This window comes from Heteronotia binoei, chromosome 5 (assembly GCF_032191835.1).
Source record: "Heteronotia binoei isolate CCM8104 ecotype False Entrance Well chromosome 5, APGP_CSIRO_Hbin_v1, whole genome shotgun sequence".
Classification (NCBI taxonomy): Eukaryota; Metazoa; Chordata; class Lepidosauria; order Squamata; family Gekkonidae; genus Heteronotia; species Heteronotia binoei.
In genome coordinates this window covers 42,344,798-42,366,174 of record NC_083227.1, presented here as the reverse complement: position 1 = coordinate 42,366,174, position 21,377 = coordinate 42,344,798, and the positions used below count along the sequence as shown (strand labels likewise).

The following is a 21,377-nucleotide window of genomic DNA, read 5'->3' as shown; positions in this document are numbered from 1 at the left end:
ATGAAGGGAGGAAAATCTGTGTACCTTAAAGTCTCACCCATCTGATTAGCATGCAAAGAGTAGAATGTTAGACAAAACAAAGAAATGATCCAGATGCTAATTAAGCACTTCCTAGTTCTTGTTGATTTTAGTTCCTGAAATGTAAACATGTACTTGTTTCCATAAAACCAGTGGTGCTAAAGAGTGCTTCATTTTTATTGGGTTGTATGCCCAATGCACAGTTATTTCGCTTTACATGCTTTATTGAGATTTAGTCTTAGCACAGAATGCATACAACTATGCCTGCAAGCGACCATTTTTGATTTTATCACTTTTTATTAGATCTGTAAAGTGGAGTCAATTAATCAGTTTTTTTAAAAAATGACCCAAAAGGTGCCCCTGATTGATCAGGTAATTTTGTTTTAAATTAATACACTAATTATACAAACTGCATTCTCTCGTATGCACTAAAAAGGGAAACATCTCTTTTAAGATACTGTTGGCTACAATGTGGGCATGCATCTTGTACTAGCAAATAAGCATATGCTTTTTTCCTTTAGTGCCATGACTTTCTTCTATGCAGATCTAATAAGTTAATATATGCAGATCTAATCAGTTAAATTAACCACTCAATTAACACACATAGAATTAATCAACTAGGATAACATGAAGCAGATGATAGTCTTACCGCTTACACATTCTGACCCATTAGCAAACCAGGAATGAAGATGTATTAGCTAGACAGATGATTGAAAGAACTACTCTAAAGACTACCATTCTAAGCACACTGATTCCACTGGGTGCGTAATGCTGTTTATCATGGCACTGCAGAGGAAAATTTAGACTGCAAAGTCTCTATGAGATCATTAGGGTTTGTAGAATCTTTCGAGATCAAGTGCCGTGTTCTGTGTGTATCTCTGTATTTTGAAATAAAATTGTTTGAGTTTAAACAAAACATTAGTATTTGATGAAAGGAGCTTTGAGTCTCAAAAGGCGCCTGCTCCGGCTGCAACCCCACTAAGGATGTTCTCCGCAGCTGAGAACGAAACGTCTGGAAGGAAAACTTTCTCCAGTAGAACACGGCACTTGATTCTGTGAAAGGCCTCTGCCTGAGATCCTGGAGAGCCGTTGCCTGCCTGAGTAGACAATACTGATGATGGTCTGATTCAATATAAGGTAGCTTTATATGTATGTATGTATGTATGTATGTATGTATGTATGTATGTATGTATGTATGTATGTATGTAATGCTTACCATCTGGACTGCCGGGGCTTCATTTCTCTTCTCAGTCAATGCACCTCAAGCTATAAAGACACAATATGCAGTATGTAAAGACAGTGTATTAAGGAAAGCAAATTCTTCAGCTGACAGTGGTTATAACCACCACAGTCCTGGGTGCCTTGATGTGGTAATAATACTACTTTATACTTAGCACTGGCATTATGCAAGTATATGGTCCCTTGTCATGAACTTTTATCTACTTTTATCTTTGCAAAACAGACTACAGGAAGAACTGGGTCGTCTGATGTTATGCCCCCCCCCCCCGCCAAAGTAGAGGGGTTTCCCAAACTGAACAGAGAAGAAGGTTCCAGTGTCTTTAGCCTGAAGGTCATATGAACATATGAAGCTGCCTTATACTGAATCAGACACTTGGTCCATCAAAGTCAGTATTGTCTTCTCAGACTGGCAGCGGCTCTCCAGGGTCTCAAGCTGAGGTTTCTCACATCTATTTGCCTGGACCCTTTTTTGGAGATGCCGGGGATTGAACCTGGGACCTTCTGCTTCCCAAGCAGATGCTCTACCACTGAGCCACCGTCCCTCCCCAAAGGTCAGAAACTGTGGTAGCTCATGGGCTAAATCCAAGCCTCTGCATGGTACTCCTCCCCTCTTACCGCAAAAGCTGTAAGTTGTTTTCTTTCTAACTCTCTCTTCCCCATCTATTTCCTTCCTTTCTCTGATATTCATGCCTTGCAGCTCTCAAACATCTGATTTTTATTCTGTGTGGCTCTTATGTTAAGCAAGTTTGGCCACCTCTGCCCTAGAATGATGCTGTGATAATTAAAAATACCATGCCTCCAATTAATGGATAAAAACTAAAAAATAGATAAGAATATCAACCATAAATAAATAATGGGTGATAGGGGCAAACACTGGAGTACAGCTATTTCACTATGCCTCACTGGTGAAGTTCCAAGGCATCTAGCTGAACAGCTCTAGAGACAGGGTGCTCGACTAGGTTTGATGTGACACGTCAGGAACAGGATTGAAAATAAAACAGCCAGGATCCTAATGCTATTACATAAATCTATATCACAGATGCATTTGGAATAGTGCCTATAGTTTTGGTCGCTCTACTTCACAAAGGACGCACAGAGCTGGAAAAGGTGTAGCAATTGCAAACAGAAAGATGGGGCTGGAACACCTCCTTTACAAAGAAAAGCAGAAGTGTTGGGGGGGGGGGTGTTGGTTAGAAAAGGACTACAGGGGGACTAACCAGGATTCCCAGGAGAAGGAAATTTCTTCTTCTCTCCCTGACAGTCTGTACCTTCCTTTTTTTGGTTTCCTTCCCTCACGTCTTCACATCCCCCACAACAAACTTATGTCCTGCATGCCCATACTCACCTGAGTCTTCCCATGTCTGCCTTTTTGGTTCCCATTTTCCCCCACCCCCACTCTACCTAACTCCTACTCTCCTCCCTCCCATTCACCCTGCTGACCTTGCCTCACTCCCTTCTGATACTGAAACCTTTATTAGTTATTTGTTGATAAGAATCCAGATAATAGGATGTAGGAGGCAATACAATTATATTATAAAATAAAATGTCATTTAAAACTATAAACATCTAAGTTTAGTATAGAATCAAGGATAGATAAAAAAAATACTTCATTTCTTCCCTAAGACGATAAACCCATCCTACTCAGTTTGATTATTGCCCAAGAGCAAAAATAGGCAAGAAAATAATAATATTTGTTGAGACATGAATACAAGTAGAGTAAAGGCATATTTGTTTAAAATTTAAACAGCACAGATCTTACTTTCCAACTTTGCTGAGAATTCTCAGTCTCGGTTACTACCAATACTGGGGGAGGGGAAAATAAATTGAAAGGGATAAGATGGGATGAGATTGGAAGAGTTAGAGAGGGAGGACACTCCCTTCTATTGTTGGGCACCATTTTGGGTTGTTACACCCAAAATGCCACTCAAAGTGTTTTGTTTTCATAGAATCATACAGTTGGAAGGGACATCCAGGGTCATCTAATCCAACCCCCTGCACAACGCAGGAAACACAAACACCTCCCCCTAAATTCACAGGATCCTCATTGCTGTCAGATGACCATCTAGCCTCTGATTAAAAACCTCCAAGGAAGAAGAGCCCACCACCTCCTGAGGAAGCCTGTTCCACTGAGGAACCGCTCTAATGGTCAGGAAGTTCTTCCTAACGTTTTACAACACCTGTGACTGTTCCATTTGGTCAGCCCCCCCCTTTGTTCTTTACAACTTTTGTATTCTTCTGCAAACCTGTTTGCAGAAATATCAATCTTAGCACCATGTATGATCCCCTCTTGCAGATTTGAATGGCGGGCAGGGCTTGGCTATTAGATATATGATGATGGCAGTATAAAGTGGCATAAAGTTGCAGGTGATCTGCCATTGCTTGCTTCTGAACAGAAACCCTGGACTTCCTTGGTGGTCTCCCATCTAAGTACTAACCAATGCTGACCCTGCTTACCTTCTGAGGTCTGATGAGATTAGGCTAGCCTGGGCCACATCCACGTCAGAGCATATATGATGATACATGGGCCATTATAAGGTTTGCAAAATTCCAAAAGATGTGGGGAAAGCACATAAAGAAAAAGGGCAAGAAAAAGGACTCTTTCATGTAATGCAGAATTAACTCACAAAATTCCCTGCCACAGAATATAGACAGCTGATCAGACAAATTCATGATGGCTAAGTAGAACCTCCATTTTAAGATGCAACATATCTGTGAGTACACCAGATCCAAGGGAAGGGTGTTTTTTTTCTATGCCCTGTTTGCAAGTTTCCCAGAGGCAGTCACCACTGCAAATGGAATGCTGCACATGATGAACCTTTGGTCAAACCCAGCAGGACTCTTCTTCCAATCCTGCAAAGCAATTTTCATGTTCAAAGCTCACAGTTCAAGTGAACCCCAGGATGCTGCCTAGCTGGGGCGGATGCCAGTGCCAATCAGCACCAAGTCCTTTGCAGGCCCACCAAAAAGCATGTTATAAGGGGAGGGGGGGCGAGTCTAGCCCAGGGTACCAAGGCTAGGGCAATCCTGGGAAAAAACAATGGAACATTAGTCTTGCACCTTGCCCATGTCAAGTTTTGGCAAATCGTTTGTTTCACCTTTCTGAACGAGAGCAGAGGTAGAAGATATCCACAGCTCTACTGCCCCTAGGGGGAGAGGATTCCAGTTGGCATGGTGACAGTCACCCAAGCTTTCTTTTAACAAACAAGAATAAAAATGTTTTGTTCTCATTAAAGGAAAAATAGAGCTGCATTCCTGATTGGTGAGTAACGTCTCTGCCTCCGAGTTAAGCTCCCAGAAAGCTATGGCAGGTTGGAACGGTTTCCAGTTCAGCCCACGCAACCTTCGCTGGCTCCTGAGCCTCTAGGTACTCCGCAAAAAGGGGGCCAGACACACACTCTTCCATTCCACTTTGTACAAGGCTCCCCAAAACAGAAAGCACGCTTGTTTTCAGACTGCCCAACAGGGCGTGAGAGGCCAACTGGAGGAGTTTGTGTGTGCAGTTCTCCAATATGGAGCAGTGGCTGAGTGGCAGAGCATCTGCTTTGCATGCAAAAGGTCCCAGGTTCAATCCCTGGCATCTCCAATTAAAAGGATCAGAAAGCAGGGGATGTGAAAGACTTCTGCCTGAGACCCTGGACAGCCATTGCCAGTCAGAGTAGAAAATACTGACTTTGATAAACCCTGACTCAGTAGAAAGCAGCTTCATGTGTTTAATAGGTCATCTCTTTGTCATAGCTCACGGGTTTTCCAGTTGTTGTCCCTGCTATGAATATCCAAAGTAGTTCAACGTTTTTTTTAATTACCTTCAAGGAATCCTTTTCACATCGACTGGTTTGCTGAGGAGTACCTGAGAATCTACTGTGGGACATCCTGTGCATTACAAAGCCTTCCTGGATGTGTTCCAGGATGCCCATTCTGCTCAGGCAGAGGAGTGACCAGGACCACTCAGTCTCCCTAACTCCCCCCTTCCACCTGTACACTCAGTTGGCACTGCACATGCTTTGCATGCATATGGTCCCAAGATTAGTTTTTCATTACACTTCCCTATGAATTGACAGCATGCCCTAGATCAGGGGTCCCCAACACAGTGCCCATGGGTGCCATGCTGCCCACTGACACCTTTTCTGGTACCCAAGTATTTGTAGAAAAGGGAGGGGCCAAGTGTGGCTTTTGCCCAGAAAGGCTTCTGATTGGCTACGCAGATTTTTTAAGATGTTGCTTTGGCAGCAGCTGCCATTTTGCAGCAGCCAATTTTTGTGTTTGAGACCACCATGCTCTGCCAGAATTCCAAAGGTGTCCACAGGTTGAAAAAAGGTTGGGGAACCCTGCCCGAGATGCCTCTCCTGCAGATGCTTGTTGCAGAGGAAAAATTATTAATGGTGAGCAAGCTTTCTTTCATAGACGCTTCCAAGGAGTTCCAGGGCTCCCTGGACCACAGTTCACCAACTACTAATCTAGAACTCAGCTTTTGCAGAATTTATTTGAATTAGCTTTCAGGGGAACTGAGCCATCTTGCAGTGCCCACTGTTTTGATCTAACAAGCTCAGCTCTATCAAAGGTTTAAGAACATAAGAGAAGCCATGTTAGATCAGGCCAATGGCCCATCCAGTCCAACACTCTGTGTCACACAGTGGCAAAAATTTATATACACACACATTTATACACACACACACACACACACACAGTGGCTAATAGCCACTGATGGACCTCTGCTCCATATTTTTATCTAAACCCCTCTTGAAGGTGGCTATGCTTGTGGCCGCCACCACCTCCTGTGGCAGTGAATTCCACATGTTAATCACCCTTTGGGTGAAGAAGTACTTCCTTTTATCCGTTTTAACCTTTCTGCTCAGCAATTTCATCGAATGCCCACGAGTTCTTGTATTGTGAGAAAGGGAGAAAAGGACTTCTTTCTCTACTTTCTCCATCCCATGCATTATCTTGTAAACCTCTATCATGTCACCCCGCAGTCGACGTTTCTCCAAGCTAAAGAGTCCCAAGTGTTTCAACCTTTCTTCATAGGGAAAGTGCTCCAGCCCTTTAATCATTCTAGTTGCCCTTCTCTGGACTTTCTCCAATGCTATAATATCCTTTTTGAGGTGCGGCGACCAGAACTGCACACAGTACTCCAAATGAGACCACACCATCGATTTATACAGGGGCATTATGATACTGGCTGATTTGTTTTCAATTCCCTTCCTAATAATTCCCAGCATGGCGTTGGCCTTTTTTATTGCAGACGCACACTGTCTTGACATTTTCAGTGAGTTATCTACCACGACCCCAAGATCTCTCTCTTGGTCAGTCTCTGCCAGTTCACACCCCATCAACTTGTATTTGTAGCTGGGATTCTTGGCCCCAATGTGCATTACTTTGCACTTGGCCGCATTGAACCGCATCTGCCACGTTGACGCCCACTCACCCAGCCTCAACAGATCCCTTTGGAGTTCCTCACAATCCTCTCTGGTTCTCACCACCCTGAACAATTTAGTGTTATCCGCAAACTTGGCCACTTCACTGCTCACTCCCAACTCTAAATCATTTATGAACAAGTTAAAGAGCATGGGACCCAGTACCAAGCCCTGCGGCACCCCACTGCTTACCGTCCTCAACTGCGAAGACTGCCCATTTATACTTAATTACCTTAATTGCCAGCAGAACTGCGTAAGAACCGTGAAAGAAGGTTAAACATTCCAGGACATTAGGATTTGCAAACAGAAGGAAAGTTATCAGTCTTCAAATAAAGTGCATCCCACTAAGATTAGGAGAGTTGACAGATCTGTTTTAGAGTCCTATAAAATGTTATATTATTCATCATGCATGCCTCAGGTTTGTTTAAACTCTAGCTTTGCCCTCTTCGTTTATTCTGTAGTAAACTTTCATTGTAACTTTGACAAATTCTTGGAACCTCCCCATCCTCTGAGGATGCTTCTATATGCTGTCAAACCAATTAGTGGCACATCCACACTTCAAACTTGTTGTATTGCTACACCAGTTTAGGAGGGTTGCCAGGCCTGACTCACAAAGTATCTGGGGTCTCTGGGGGTGGAGCCAAGAGACTTTGGAGGTGGAGCCAAGAGCAAGGTTGTGACAAGCATAATTGAAGGGAGTTCCAGCAATCACATTTAAAGGGACCACACCCCTTTTAAATGCCTTCCCTCCATATGGAAATAATGAAGCATAGATACACCTTCTTTTGGGGCTCATAGAACTGAACCCCCTTGTCCAATCTTTTTGAAACTGGGGGGGGGGGTGTTTTGAGGAAAGGCACTGGATGCTATGCTGAAAATTTGGTGCCTAGAACTCAAAAAACAACCCTCCCAGAGCCCAGATACCCACAGATCAATTCTCCATTACGGGAATCAGTCTCCATGGGGTATAATGGAGTGCCCAGCAGATATTCCCCCCCTTTCTGATGACCCTGAAATGTGGTGAGGGTCTCCAAACTGGGGGATCCCCCGCCGGCAACTGAGGATTAGTTAGTTAGGGGATCAGTTAGTTAGGGGCTTAGCAACCCTACAGTTTAGTGTGGCCTTTCCCAATGATTCTTTGGAAACTACAGTTTGAGAAGCTAGTGAGAATTCTCTTAAAGATCTCTGAAAACTCTCACCAGATGACACTGAACTGGTGGGAGGTAATGAATATTAAACCAGTTTGACATCTGTGATATAGAAATGCTCTTCGACTTGGCCAAGACTAAAACTGGCTTCCTTTACATCATTGTTTTAAAAAAAAATGGAAGGGGGCTCTAAATCTTCCCTTCCCTTCCCTTTTTATGCCCACAAGAAAATGCCTTATGACATCCGTTCGCAGTGCTTCTCACAATGGCAGGCAGCAGATGGGCCCTCAAAGCCATCTGCGATATGAACAATTAGCACGAATGCCAGGAGGAGATAGTTTCCCAACTGACAACATGGACAAGTTATTTCCAGCGGAGAAGCAGCCGAGTTCCAATAGGCCCAGGCAGGCATTTCACACCCCGGCAGCCAACACTTGTTCTCCGCCTTCAGGGAGGATGTTCTCCTACTCTCTACAGTGGCAGCAATGGGCAGCGACGCCTATCCTCCAGCAGACAAAGGGCCTTTCTCCCAAGCACCTAGCTGAAGGAGGCAGCAGAATGCACAATGGTGCAAATCAACCTTGGATAACAGGCTCTGCCCAATGTCCACTAGTTCCAGTTTCTCCCAGCCTAGTGAGCAAAGCTGAAAAAGCCAGAGCATTTACCACCAAAGAAATTAAGCGCATCTGTAAGAACTGCCTGCCCTCTCCAGCCTCCCCCAAACATACAAGCGCAGGCACTATCTGAGAAAAGGAGTCATGTGAACAAAGCACCACCGGGATCACCAGAAACAGCTAAAGTACTTAACCCTCTCCAGTGTGGCAAAAAGTACTCTGGAGAGGCACAAACATTGAAGACAACTTTTCTCAGCTCTTTGTTAGTATTGCTGCCATGCTTGTCCCCTCCCTCACCAAATAATGAGCATTAAAATACATGAAGCAAGCTATTAAACGGGATTAATTTATCTTGGTTGCATACAAACATTTGGGTTTATGCAGGCAGAAACATGGGAGCTACTTTTCAGTTATTCAGCAAACACGGTTGTTTAATTCCTCAATCACACTGAAGGGTGGCATGGCATTTTAGAAACAGAAAGGACTTGCAAGCAGCCAGTGCAGTGTACGATGGCCTAGCAACAAGGAGATCGGGATCAAATTCTCGCTTTGCCATGATGCTTGTCTGATGACCCTAAGTTAGACTCTCTTAATCTAGCCTACCTCACAGGATTGTTGTGGAGATAAAATGAAGAAAGGAGAACCACATACACTGGCCTGAGCTCCTTGGCTGGAGGGTGGCTAAAATATACTTAACAGAGGAGCATGCTTTTTCAAAAAAGAAATGTTTGTCCCACACAAACTATTCAGTACAAGCCTAGGGAAGGGAGGGGAGTTCTTGCAAGGAGAGAGCCCTGCTAACATAGAATAACCTGTTTGACTTGGCTAAAAATTATGAGCACCCCTTTACCAGTAGAGAAGGTCCATCAGTCGGGGGGTGGGTGGGCCTATAATAACCCAATAACCAATGTGTTGTTCTGCCATTGTCTGGAACTATCACAACAGTTTAATTGCAGCATAAGAAAACCAAAATTATCTTGCTGGACCTGCTCAGAGGTCTGTATAGTACCAATCAGACATTTCTCGGAAGCCAATTCTTAAAAATCATCTAGACACAGCCGACTTATGATGACACTACAGGATTTCCAAGGCAAGAGACATACCGAAATGGTTTGCCCTCGTCTGCCTCTGCATAGCAACCCTGGACTTCCTTGATAGTCTCCCATCCAAGCACTAACCAAGGCTGATCCTGCTAAGCTCCCAAGATTTGATTATCTCAGGCTAACTAGGGTTATCAAGGTCAGGGTTTGGAAGGTAATGCACAATGCCAAAAGGCAATCATCCCTCCACCTACTTGTCCCCAGAACTCTGGGAGGTACACTGCCTCGGCAAATAATCTTTTCCCTTTAAGCTGTGATCAATATCATTTTTATTCCACCCTTCCTCCAAGGAGTTTTAGGCAATCAACATACGTGATTTTCTCCCCTTTGGCCTTCATAACAAGCAAGTAAGGCAATGGCTCATGAACACCAATAAAGCACAATTTATTTTTATTTTATTTTTTAATTTTATTATATTTATATCCTGCCCTCCTCTGTTTAATTTGAAATTGAGTGCCACTGATCTTATAGCCTGTGCTAAAACCAGATGATTTTAAAGCCACTAAATGCACAACTAGGTCATGAGTCATAATGCAGCTGCCCCCCAAAGTCTCTTCCCACTCTCAGCCCCAGTAATGGGCAATAAAAACAAAACATGTGACAAGATTATCCACAGAGGCAGCTCCAAGATTTCCTTCTCAACATCACTGGTTGCTGCTTGAGGCTTTGTTTTGCTGCACATTACTAGAGGAGAAAGGGAAACACAGAGCTATTGCCTATTGCATCTCCTGGGCCTATTTCTTTCTTAGGCTAGTAACCATCTGTTATGTCCCTAGGTCCAGTGCTGCCTAAAGGCTCCAGAGAAACCTGTGTAAGAGCAGCAACCAGGCCTACATTTCCCAGGATCCTCTCTGACTGGGTGGGCAGAAGTTTGGAGGGAAAACCTACCTAGTGGAGAACAGAGCAGTGGGAGGAAAAGGATAAGGGGCCTAGCTAGAGAGGGGAAAATGTTCTTTCTCTGGCAAGGCTCAGATGGAAAGAGGGCTGCAGCAGGAGAGTTCTCTCATCCAAAAAGTGGTGAGTCAGTTGAAATCGGAATGAAATGTATAGTCAGTTGCATCAGGGCTTTTATTTTTCTTTGTACCACCTTTACTGTTCTTCATTTTCACTGTTGCACTAATAATTAAAACCACTTGTTGTTTTGAGCATTTACAATAAAATTATTATTATTATACTGTCTGGGTACTCACATCTCTTTGGTCACAAATGGAAGGTGCTTGTAAAGAAGACACAGGAGTTGGGTGGGTGATCTGGGCCCTCCCAGACTGACCCATACTAGCGTGGTGGTAACCTATAGAGACCCTCCCTGGTCTCCTGCTTGTGACACCATCATTCCTGAACACAGGTTGAGGATTTCCATAGGCTCCCTGGTGGAAAGAGCCATTACGTCACAGCCAACTTATGGCCATCCAGTAGGGTTTTCAAGGCAAGAGACCAACAGAGGTGATTTGCCATTGCCTGCCTCTGCACAGCAACCCTGAACTTCCCTGATCTCCCATCCAAGTACTAACCAGGGCTGAGCCTACTTAGCTTTTGAGATCTAATGAGATCATTCTAGCCAGGGCCATCGCCTCCCTAGCATCTTATATAGGGGGTATGCATGTTTCCCTTTAGCACACAAATCAAAAGATTGTTGGGTCTCCCCTGCCTGATGCAGAAGAAATTTATTATTTCTTGAGATCTTACATTAATGTACATTGGAAAAGTCATATGACTAGGAACAACTTGCTATCCAAATGTACCCTTCTGTCAGGATGATCAGTCAATCTGACTCAGTAAAAGGCAGCTTCACAAATCCCTTTCTGATCTCTCCATCTATGTTCTTAAAGGAAATATGTACACTATTTTAAAAATAAGCCTGTGAAGTTCTGTGAAATGCAGATAGCACAGAGTTTATTCTGCAGTTACACCATGAACGTGCAGAAATCTGTACTGGAAGCAGAACTGAATATACAAAAACCATCAGCTTTTCTATTAAAGACAAGCAAGTAGCCCTTAAAGGGGTGGGATAGACAAGACTGGAAGTATGTGATATGGGCAGGGCTAGTGAAATTTCAGACACTGGGGTGGGCCACAAATTTTCCTGTGGGAGGGCTTCTGGACTCTGGCCCTACTGGTGGGCCTCCTGAGTCTGACGGCACCTGGGTTTTGGCCACTGTGTGACCCAGAGTGTTCGAGTGGGTGGGCCATTGTCCTGATCCAACAGGGCTTCTCATATGTTTTTATGATGTTCTTTGCCCCTCCAAGTGAAGAGCAAGTAGTATAAACCACAGCCAAGGAGACCCGTGTTCAAGGCCCTTCTCAGTCAGGAAGCTCACTTATTTTATTATCAGTCTAATTCATTTATATTCCTCCTTTCTCTACAAGGGGGACCCAAAGCCACTTACATCATTCTCCTCTCCCCAATTTTATCCTAAGAACAACCCTATGAGGTAAGCTAGGCTGAAAGAGTGTGACTCACCCAAGATCACCCAGCAAGCTTCCATGGTAAAGTGTGGATTTGAACCTGAGTCTCCCAGATACTATGACACTGTAACGACTACACCACACTGGGCCAGGTAGTCTCTGTCTCAGCTTAACCTAGGGTTGTCAACTCTGGCCTGGGAGATTCTTTTAGAGTTGAGTGTGGTCCATCAGTGGCTATTAGCCACAGCTTATTGTTGGAACTCTCTGTCTGGGACAGTGATGCTCTGTATTCTTGTACTTGGGGGGGGGCTTCTAGCCCCACTGGTGGACCTCTTGATGGCACTTGGGGTTTTTTTGCCACTGTGTGAGTGTTGGACTGGATGGGCCATTGGCCTGATCCAACATGGTTTCTCTTATGTTCTTAAGGTACTTGTGGAAGGGGGATTTGAGGAGGGACTTCACCTAGAATCTCTGACAGAGTTTATCCTGTGAGGTATCATTTTCTCCAGAACTGATCTCTAATCTGAAGATCAATTGCAATTCTGAAAGAACTCCAGGCCCCACCTAGAAGCTGATGACTCTAGTTTAACCTACCTCACAGGGTTATTATGAAGATAAAATCCATTATCGGGCAACAATAGGGATTAGTTTTGAATGTCTTTACAGTACAGAAAACAAGTATAATTTTGTAGGGCCTAAGGGTACCTAGGCTAGGCTACAATCACATTACTTGATTAATACAATGTACCTAAGTAATTTCAGAAATAAAACTGACATTTTTCATGGTACACAAAAGTGTATGCTTGAGGTAGTACTCTGTGTGTGTGAATGAGTGTATGCAACACTATGGGTGAGTTCACACTACACTAAATGCATTTTGCAACTGCAGCTGCAAAATGTATTTGGTGTAGTGTGAATGCACCATGTGCCTGGGGCAGGGTTGCACTGTATTCTTGGTGTTTGTGGGGCAAGAGGAAAGACTTCTGGCCCCACTGCTAGCACTGTGTTACACGGACTAGAGCCACAAGCCTAATCCAACTTGGCTTCTCTTATGTTCTTATTTTCATGTGTGTGTGTGCATGTGCATGTGCGAGAGAGAGAGAGCGCAAATTACAAACTTCAGACAGGCCCAGAGACATGGCCCTTCCCTGGATCCTGCTTGGAGATGGACCCCTTTTTGACCCCATATGGCAACTTTTGATGTTCCAGGTGCTTGACCCTCACAATCCTCACAGCTCAATGTGCCTGCCTAGTCTCTTCAGAGAGCTGGCCAGCACTGTGTGAGTTAATGTTCACATTCCTCCTCTTCTGACCTGAACGGTGCTGCTTGAGTCTGAGGCTATTCTTTGCACTCTTGATAAAGCATGTGAAGTCTGAAGGCCTCACACATTCCTCCATTCAGGGCTTGGCTGCCTGCCTGTAAACTGTCACTCCCTGGCACCCAGGGCAGAAAGAGAGAGAACTCCAGGGAACTTAAGCCAAACTCCCACCCCAGCCAGCTGCACTTAAACCCCCCTTCCCTTACCCCACCAGAGAGATTGGATCCCTTCTTCCGGTGAGAGAATAACAGAAAATTTGGCTCCCAGTGGCTCCTTTCAGAGAAGCCACCCCCTCTCCCAAAGACTTTGTAAAGGCAGGGAGGGCTGGAGGCTACTTCCAGCAGCAGCAAGCTTTGCGCCTTACCCATCTTTTAGGAGCTTTCCACCCCAGGCAATTCAGAACAAGCCCTGCTAATAGCAGGGCTGTGCCATGCCATGTTTATACAAAACTTGGAAGAAGGCAGGAGACAGGCACAGGAAAGAAGACCGTGATTGGGATGTTGTGACATTTTCATCATCCGCACCATACCTGTCCCAGATGGATTTACTGCCACTCCAGTTTCAAGCTCCTCCGTTCACCAGAACCCTAATCCCACATTTTCCTCATTCAGTGGGAACTTGGATTGCTTGCTTAATATATTTTTCTTTTAAAAAAAACAACTCTACTCATCTGTTGCCAAAGAAAAACTTTTAAAAATACTTTCTCTTTTTTTAATTAAAAAAAGAGAGAGATAGCTACAGAAGAGGGCATATTTAAAAAGCCAGTGTCAAGGACAATGGAGATATTTTTAGATATTCTGAAAACAAAGTCTCAGCAAATTGGGAAATATACAGAGAGGATGACGACAGGCAGGCAAGGGAGACTCCATTATTTGGATTTGGAACTGCAAGCCAGCCAGGAGTCCACTCACTAAAGGCTCTTTGCGGATCCAGCACCACTCCCTTTAAAATCCAAAATTCTGCAAAAAAGGGACTGAACAAATGCAAGGGAAAAGGAGGGGGGAACGGAAAGGGGGAGTAGTAAGGATTATTGCTGAAGCCTCAAGAAACAGGAAAAAAATATCCAAGGCCATGAGATAATAGATAAATTATGATTTATCTCTGTGATGAGTTGCCATAAATAGGATTTTAAACTGATGGGGATATGTGAGAGATAATTTGCTGTTCCAAGTATCCCTCCTGCCCCTTTTTAAAAAAAAATACAGTAGGCTTCATAGATAGCACATCTTGACAGTTAGCGAATGAAGCGGGCAGGTGCTTCCCATTCCTTATTGCCACATGTGTCTTCCTGCATTTAATGTATTAAGATTTCCTCTCCACACCCACCTCTCAGTTTGGGAATGAAAGCAAACACAGGTGTCCTAGGAAAAGAACAGTGCTCAGGGACCATATCTGTGCAGCCTGCAATTTCTAGAGATACCAGGCTGTTGTCTCCTATCCCCTGAGTTGTGGGGCAGGGCAATGGTTGGATGTGATATCATGCAACGTGTCATACCATAGAGTTTCCAGAACATCTACTGATCCATTGATGTTACATTACCATGTAGTACATTATTTCCATGGCCCCCCCTGTGCTTCTCTTATCAGCACAGACACAAGGGTGGGTGGCAGGACTGGCTCACTGGGAGATCACCCACCCAAAGTAGACAACTGGCATGCCTGGTAATATAGCCGTTGAGAGCCATGTTGGTTTAGTGGCTGGTGGAGAAAAGTCCTGTCAAATCACAGCTGACTTATGGCAACCTCAGAGGGTTTTCAAGGCAAAAGACGAGCAGAGGTGGCTTGCCATTGCCTGCCTCTGCATCGCAACCCTGGACTTCCTTGGTGGTCTCCCATCCAAACTAACCAGGGTCAACCCTGTTTAGCTTCCAAGCTCTGATGAGATCAGGCTACCCTGGGCCAGGGAGAGTAGGGTTTAAATCCTGGAAGACCTTACTGGAAGACCTTACATATGAACACATTAAAAGGTAAAGGTAGTCCCCTGTGGAAGCACCAGTCGTTTTCGACTCTGGGGTGGCATCGCATCACAACGTTTTCATGGCAGACTTTTTATGGGACAGTTTGGCAAACCACCCCATAAAAAGTCTGCCATGAAAATGTTGTGAAAGCAGAGTCGGAAACAACTGGTGCTTGCACAGGGGACCTTTCCTTTCCTTGCCATTGCCTTCCCAAGTCATCCAACCCTTTACTCCCAGCAAGCTGGGTATTAATTTTACCAACCTCATAAGGATGGAAGGCTGAGTCAACCTTGAGCACATTAAGTTGTGTTATAATGAATTACACCATTAGTATATCACATTCAATACTGCCTTCTTATAATGTTATCAGCTCTCCTGGGTCTCAAACAAAGTTCTTTCATATCACCTATTGCATGATAATCTATAAAGGTGTGTGTGTGTGTCAACTGAACCTCAGGACCTTCTGTATGCCAAGCAGATGCTCTACTGTTGAGCCACAGCTGGGGTTGTTGTGAAGCCTGGAGAAAACTGTCCTGTCCCTTTAATGGAGACGGCACATACAGAAATGCATGGCTGAAGCTTTTCATGGCATGAAGGTAAACAATCACCTGGTAGATAACATAATATTAAGCCTCTATTAAAGGGCCAGGACAACTTTTCCCCCAGACAGTTGGCAGTCCTATGCCCATGTCCAGCCTTGAGCCAGTTATTTTCCCTCATCCTAATTACCACATAAGGTTGTTGTGAAGAGAAAATGAGATCACTCCATTAATAGTTTTGGAAGAAGTTTGTAAATAATAATAGCTGGAAGGATGGATTTCCATGGTAATTTCTGGGTTTAAAGATACACTACTACCTAAAATGAGTACCCAGCTTGCTGGGGGGAAAGTATAGATGACTGGGGAAGATAATAGCAAACCACCCTGAAAAACAATCTGCCAGGAAAACATTGTGATACAACATCACCCCAGAGTCGGAAACGACTGGTGCTTGCACAGGGGACTACTACCTTTACCTTTTTACCTAGACGTGGCTCATTTTAGGATTCTCTTTCACCAGCTCAGATTTATGACTGAATTTTTCTTCATAGTCCAAGAAAAAAGATCAGCAGCTAAAGGCTTTGAGGACAAATCCGTCCTACAACTAGGGTTGTTGACTCTGGGTTGGAAAATTTCTGGAGATATGGAAGCAGAGCCTGAGGAGGGGGAAGACCTCAGCAATGCCTTACAAGTCATCCTCCAAAGTAGCCACTTTTGTTTCACCAGCTGCTACTTCATATATTCCCAAGTTTACCGTCCTTCTCAGCTTGAACCTGGGCCTTTCTGGCAGTCACTCTAACCCTGTGAAATGGCATGCCAGATGAGGTGAGGAAAGAGACATCTTTAATGACCTTCAGGAAAAGGTGCCTTTTCACTGATGTGTAGAATACATTAAATACAGGAATTTCCAGATTCCAGTCGGCTGTATGTAATGGTGAGGCAATACTTATATTGGTTCTCGATTTTAAGAGCTGTTTGGCTTTAGGTTGGCAACTCTAGGTTGGAAAATTTCTGAACATTTGGAGGTGGAGGCTGGGGAGGGCAGGATTTAGTGGTAGAAGGTTCCTCAGCACAGTATAACAGAGTGTACCCTCCAAAGTTCCCATTTTCTCCTACCTGGAATTTGGCAACCCTAGAGCCTTTGGAGGGCAAGGTTTGGAGAGGAGGAAATACCTTGGCAGGGTATAATGCCATAGAGTTAACTCTCCAAAACAACCTTTTTCTCCAGCAAACTTGTCTATATAGTCAAGCTGTAATGACAGAAAATCTCCAGATCTGGGGTTTGGCAAGCCTATGGCTTTATCTTTGTTGATAGCAATTTGAGTTTTTGTAAGCTATCTTGAGCCCCTCAGTGGGGTTGCCAACCTCCAGGTAGATCCTGGAGATCTCCCACCTGTACACCTGATCTGTAGACTACAGAGATTATTTCCCCTGGAGAAAATGGCTGCTTTGGAGGGTGGACTCTATGGTCCCTCTTTTCCCCAAACCCTGACCTCTCTAGGATCTATCCTCCCCCCAAATCTTCAGGTATTTTCCAGACCAGAGGAATGTCAACCCTACCCTTTGGGGAAAGGCAGAATATAAATATTTAAAGTAAACAATACCTAAGATTAATGCTACAATATTGTGCACACTCACCTAAGGGTAAGGCACACTGGACAACTCTGAGTAAGTAAGCATAGGATAGGGTTGCATGGTTTTAACAAGCAAGTAAAGCAGTGAGTTTCCATGCAATTCCTTTGTTCTCTGTGGCAGATTGTAGGTCCTGAACCCTACACACCATCCGCTACAAGTCTAGGAAATTACATTATCATCAACAGAAGTTCAAGTTACTGATCAGGAGTTAAATGCCCAATTTCAGAACAGGCTCTAAGTATAGGGTAGAACTATTCCATAAAACTGTTTTTATCTTTTCAATTATACTTAAACCTTGCTCTTCCTTCCACAGAACATACCAAGAAGCATAAAGCAGCTTACCTGAGGCTCCCGCCAAATTATCTCCCAACCGTGTTCTCGCCAAGCTGAAACCTGCTTAAGCTTTAACTACGTCGCTGCATCACTGCCCTCAAACCATTCTCTGAAATTATTCTAACAACACTTCCCCTGTGAGCCCCTGAGGCACAAACTTCCCACTTGAAACTCCCCATGGTTTTTCCACCTCGGCAGCCGCTACTTTAATGTTAATATTGATGCATGCGCTGAAATCGCTAGAATGTGGCTGACTTTCCAGCCACTGGAATCAAATAATAAACTAATGTAGGTGGCAGGACTGGGGTAGAAAAATCCATTTCCTCTCCTGCAGTATGCAAATTTCCCCCTGCTTTTGAATATGTAGCCAGTATGGCTAGCATTCGTAACTGTTTCAAAGGAAAATAAATGCAAGCCAACAAGAGAGTAAGCAACCTATACTTCATGAAAATGAGTTTTTGTTGTTAATGTTTAAGCATTAGTCAGGAGGTTAGATTTATCGGTGGGTCTTCACCACAGTAGCTTCAAGCAGCAAGCCCTTGCCCTGAAACAGGATACCAATAACCAATGGCCATGAGCATCATGCCCTACTTGTAAGATTCCCAGGGGTACTCAGCTAGTGTCTTTTGGAGAGAGATGGATGGGGTAGACAGACATTGGTTTGAGCCAGCGAAGCAATTCTTGGGGCCTTTAAAGGTGGCCAGTAGCCAGGCCCCAAAATTCACCCTTGTAGAAGCCATTTAAAATCTTCGGGAAGACTGCCCTTTGAGAAAGAGATTAATGCTGTTGACGGCTGATTTTATTAAATAATTTGCCACTGGGGTTCTTTTTTAATCTTAATGTTGCTTTTATGTTTTTAATATACTGTGACATACCTGAAATCTTAGGAACTGGGAGAGTCAAACACACACATATACATACAAGCCACACGGACCTTATAAATAAGTTTCAAATTGTTGTGTGTTATGTTGATTTTCTTCTAATGTGATCAAATTGTCTGTAAAATGCATTTGAGTTCTGAACTCTCATACCTATATTAACATATAACTATAGCACAAAAAAGCCCAGAAGATGCTCAAATACAATGAGTTGTTACATATTGTGGTTGGTTTCAAAAATGGGGTGTTACAAGTCCTATCTACTTCACTGGGACACTCCTACCACATGTTCCCTTGGCTCCACTCACCTCAAGCTCCTTTCATAGAATCCCCTCCAGTGAATCATAACTTATTGTGTGTTTTTTTTGCTGGTCCTGCCCACATTGGCACCATTTTCTTTGATTCAGTCCCCAGGGCCACCATTTCCCCCGTACACAAAGTGATGAGAAAACAAATGTGTTTGAGAGCGGGCTTGGGCCTTCCTGATTGGCAATTGTATTGTAGGGTTGTGGTGCTGACCTGGGTAAGAGACTGGGTGTTACTGAATGACAGGAGACAGTTGTTGCTAGAGGGCCATGATCTCATCTTGGGTTGGCATGCATACCTATGGTATCAATGATTAGAAGGGCATTCTTACTTTAAAAATCATTGGTTCCGGAAATCTTTGTATCATACATGGACGTGGCTAAAATAGAGAATTTATCAGAAAATTCCAAGATGGGTGTCTCCAGTGGAAGCATTTACACCCCCAAATCTTATAAAACCAAATCAGAGTTATAGATATGAAGAATTGTTGAAAAAAGATAATCACCTGAAAACCAAGTAAGAGTTAGAAGAGAAGGACATTAAAATGAGTTGGTGGTTGAGAACGCAAGTGGAATCCAGATACGCCAAAGATAAAACAACAGACTTCAATATGGAACAATATCCATTTGATAAAATTTTGTTGGGTCCACAAGAAAAGCTAATCTCCAAATTATACTCATATTTACTACAGATGAAGATGCAAGATGAGATTGTAAAAGACTATATGGTCCAATGGGCGAAGAATGTGGGCCGTAACATTATGTTAGAAGAATGGGAGACACTATGGAAACTTAACATTAAATTAACCAAGTCAGTAGCCTTTAAAGAAAATCTGTACAAGATATTTTACAGATGATATGTAACTCCACAAAAACTTTGCAAAATGTACTCTAATATGTCTAATAAGTGTTGGAAATGTACTAAGCATGTTGGGTCGTTTTACCATATGTGGTGGACCTGCAAGGTGGTGAAAGGCTATTGGAAGATGGTGCACGAACCAGTACAGAAAATTTTGAAGACAGATTCAATCTAAACCAGAACTATTTTTATTGAACATATACCCTAGTGACTATACAAAAGAGATGAGACATTTATTGGCGCATATGAACACAGCTGCTAGAATACTTCTGGCATAGAAATGGAAACTCCCAAGAAATTACCACGAGATCGGAATTGATGAAAAAAAATACTAAGAACGGCAGAGATGGACTATTTATCCCAGCTGCTTGCTGGGAAATCTAAGGAAGAAGCAAGAAAATATAGGGTGAAGTTGTAGGTCTGGTTAGATACTTAGGATTCTTGGGTGTGAACTTTATTTTTTATCTACTGTAATGTATATATATATATATATATATATATATATATATATATATATATATATATATAAGAAATGTGACTTTGAATAGATAATTTAAAGGAAGACTTATAATCGTCTATTTAGAGTTTGATTATACAGTTTAAAGAGATAATAATAACTGATAATCTTTGTTATTAAGGAAGTATCTTCATGGAGATGAGATTATATTGTTATCGATTATTCTATTTTCTATTTCTTTCTTTTCTTTTTTTTGTTACCCCTAACTTACTGAAAATTAATAACATTTTAAACTCGAGAAAACAAATGTGTGAGGAAAATTGATTTCTGGATGTTCAACACAGCAGAGAGAAGAAATGCAGATTTATACCCCGCCCTTCTCTCTGAATCAGAGACTCAGACTGGCTTACAATCTCCTATATCTTCTCCCTCCACAACAGACACCTTGTGAGGTGGGTGGGGCTGAGAGGGCTCTCACAGCAGCTGCCCTTTCAAATATAACCTCTGCCAGAGCTATGGCTAACCCAAGGTCATTCCAGCAGGTGCAAGTGGAGGAGTAGGGAATCAAACCCAGTTCTCCCAGATAAGAGTCCGCACACTTAACCACTACACCAAACTGGCTCTCACAGAAAGCTAATCACAGAATAATTGTCTCCATGTAAAAGGAGGAAGAAAATAATGCTGCATCAGTAAACAGGAGAAAAAACGAAGGAACAAGGTGCAAGGGAGAGAAGTTTATTTGACCTTTTAGATCCCAACATGTTTCACCATAAGCTCTGTCACGGATCCCTAACAAAAACTCACAGAAGAGCTGACAATATCTTTGAGCTCTAATTTCCTAAACAAAACATGCTGACACTTAATTTAACCCTCAAAGAATTGGTGAGATTATTTTCCCAATCCTTCAGCATTTGAGAAAAGAAACTATTCTCTCTCACACGCACAGGTTGTTTCATTCAGAAAGAGAGGACACTTGGACAGTACAGTAAAGAATTCTATTATACTACCTTCTCAAGCTCTGTTTATTAGCACAGGCTTTCCTTGCCCAAACTAGCCTTTTTGTTACCTGAACGCAGCACTGCCAGTGTTTCTCCCCCACCACACCCATGGCACCACTTCCATTCCTTTAATCTAGCAGAATCTACCCTACCTAGCAGA

The 21,377-nt window shown here is 43.2% G+C and overlaps 1 protein-coding gene across 1 annotated transcript in view; it reads right to left on the bottom strand.

Annotated features, from left to right (window-relative positions):
- Positions 1-21,377, bottom strand: part of PLXNB1 (plexin B1) — a 159,050-nt gene that overhangs the window by 125,930 nt on the left and 11,743 nt on the right. Inside the window, exon 2 of the mRNA XM_060239326.1 lies at positions 1,235-1,284. The gene's annotated coding sequence lies outside the window, so the exon portion shown is untranslated. The remainder of the gene's footprint in view (positions 1-1,234; positions 1,285-21,377) is intronic.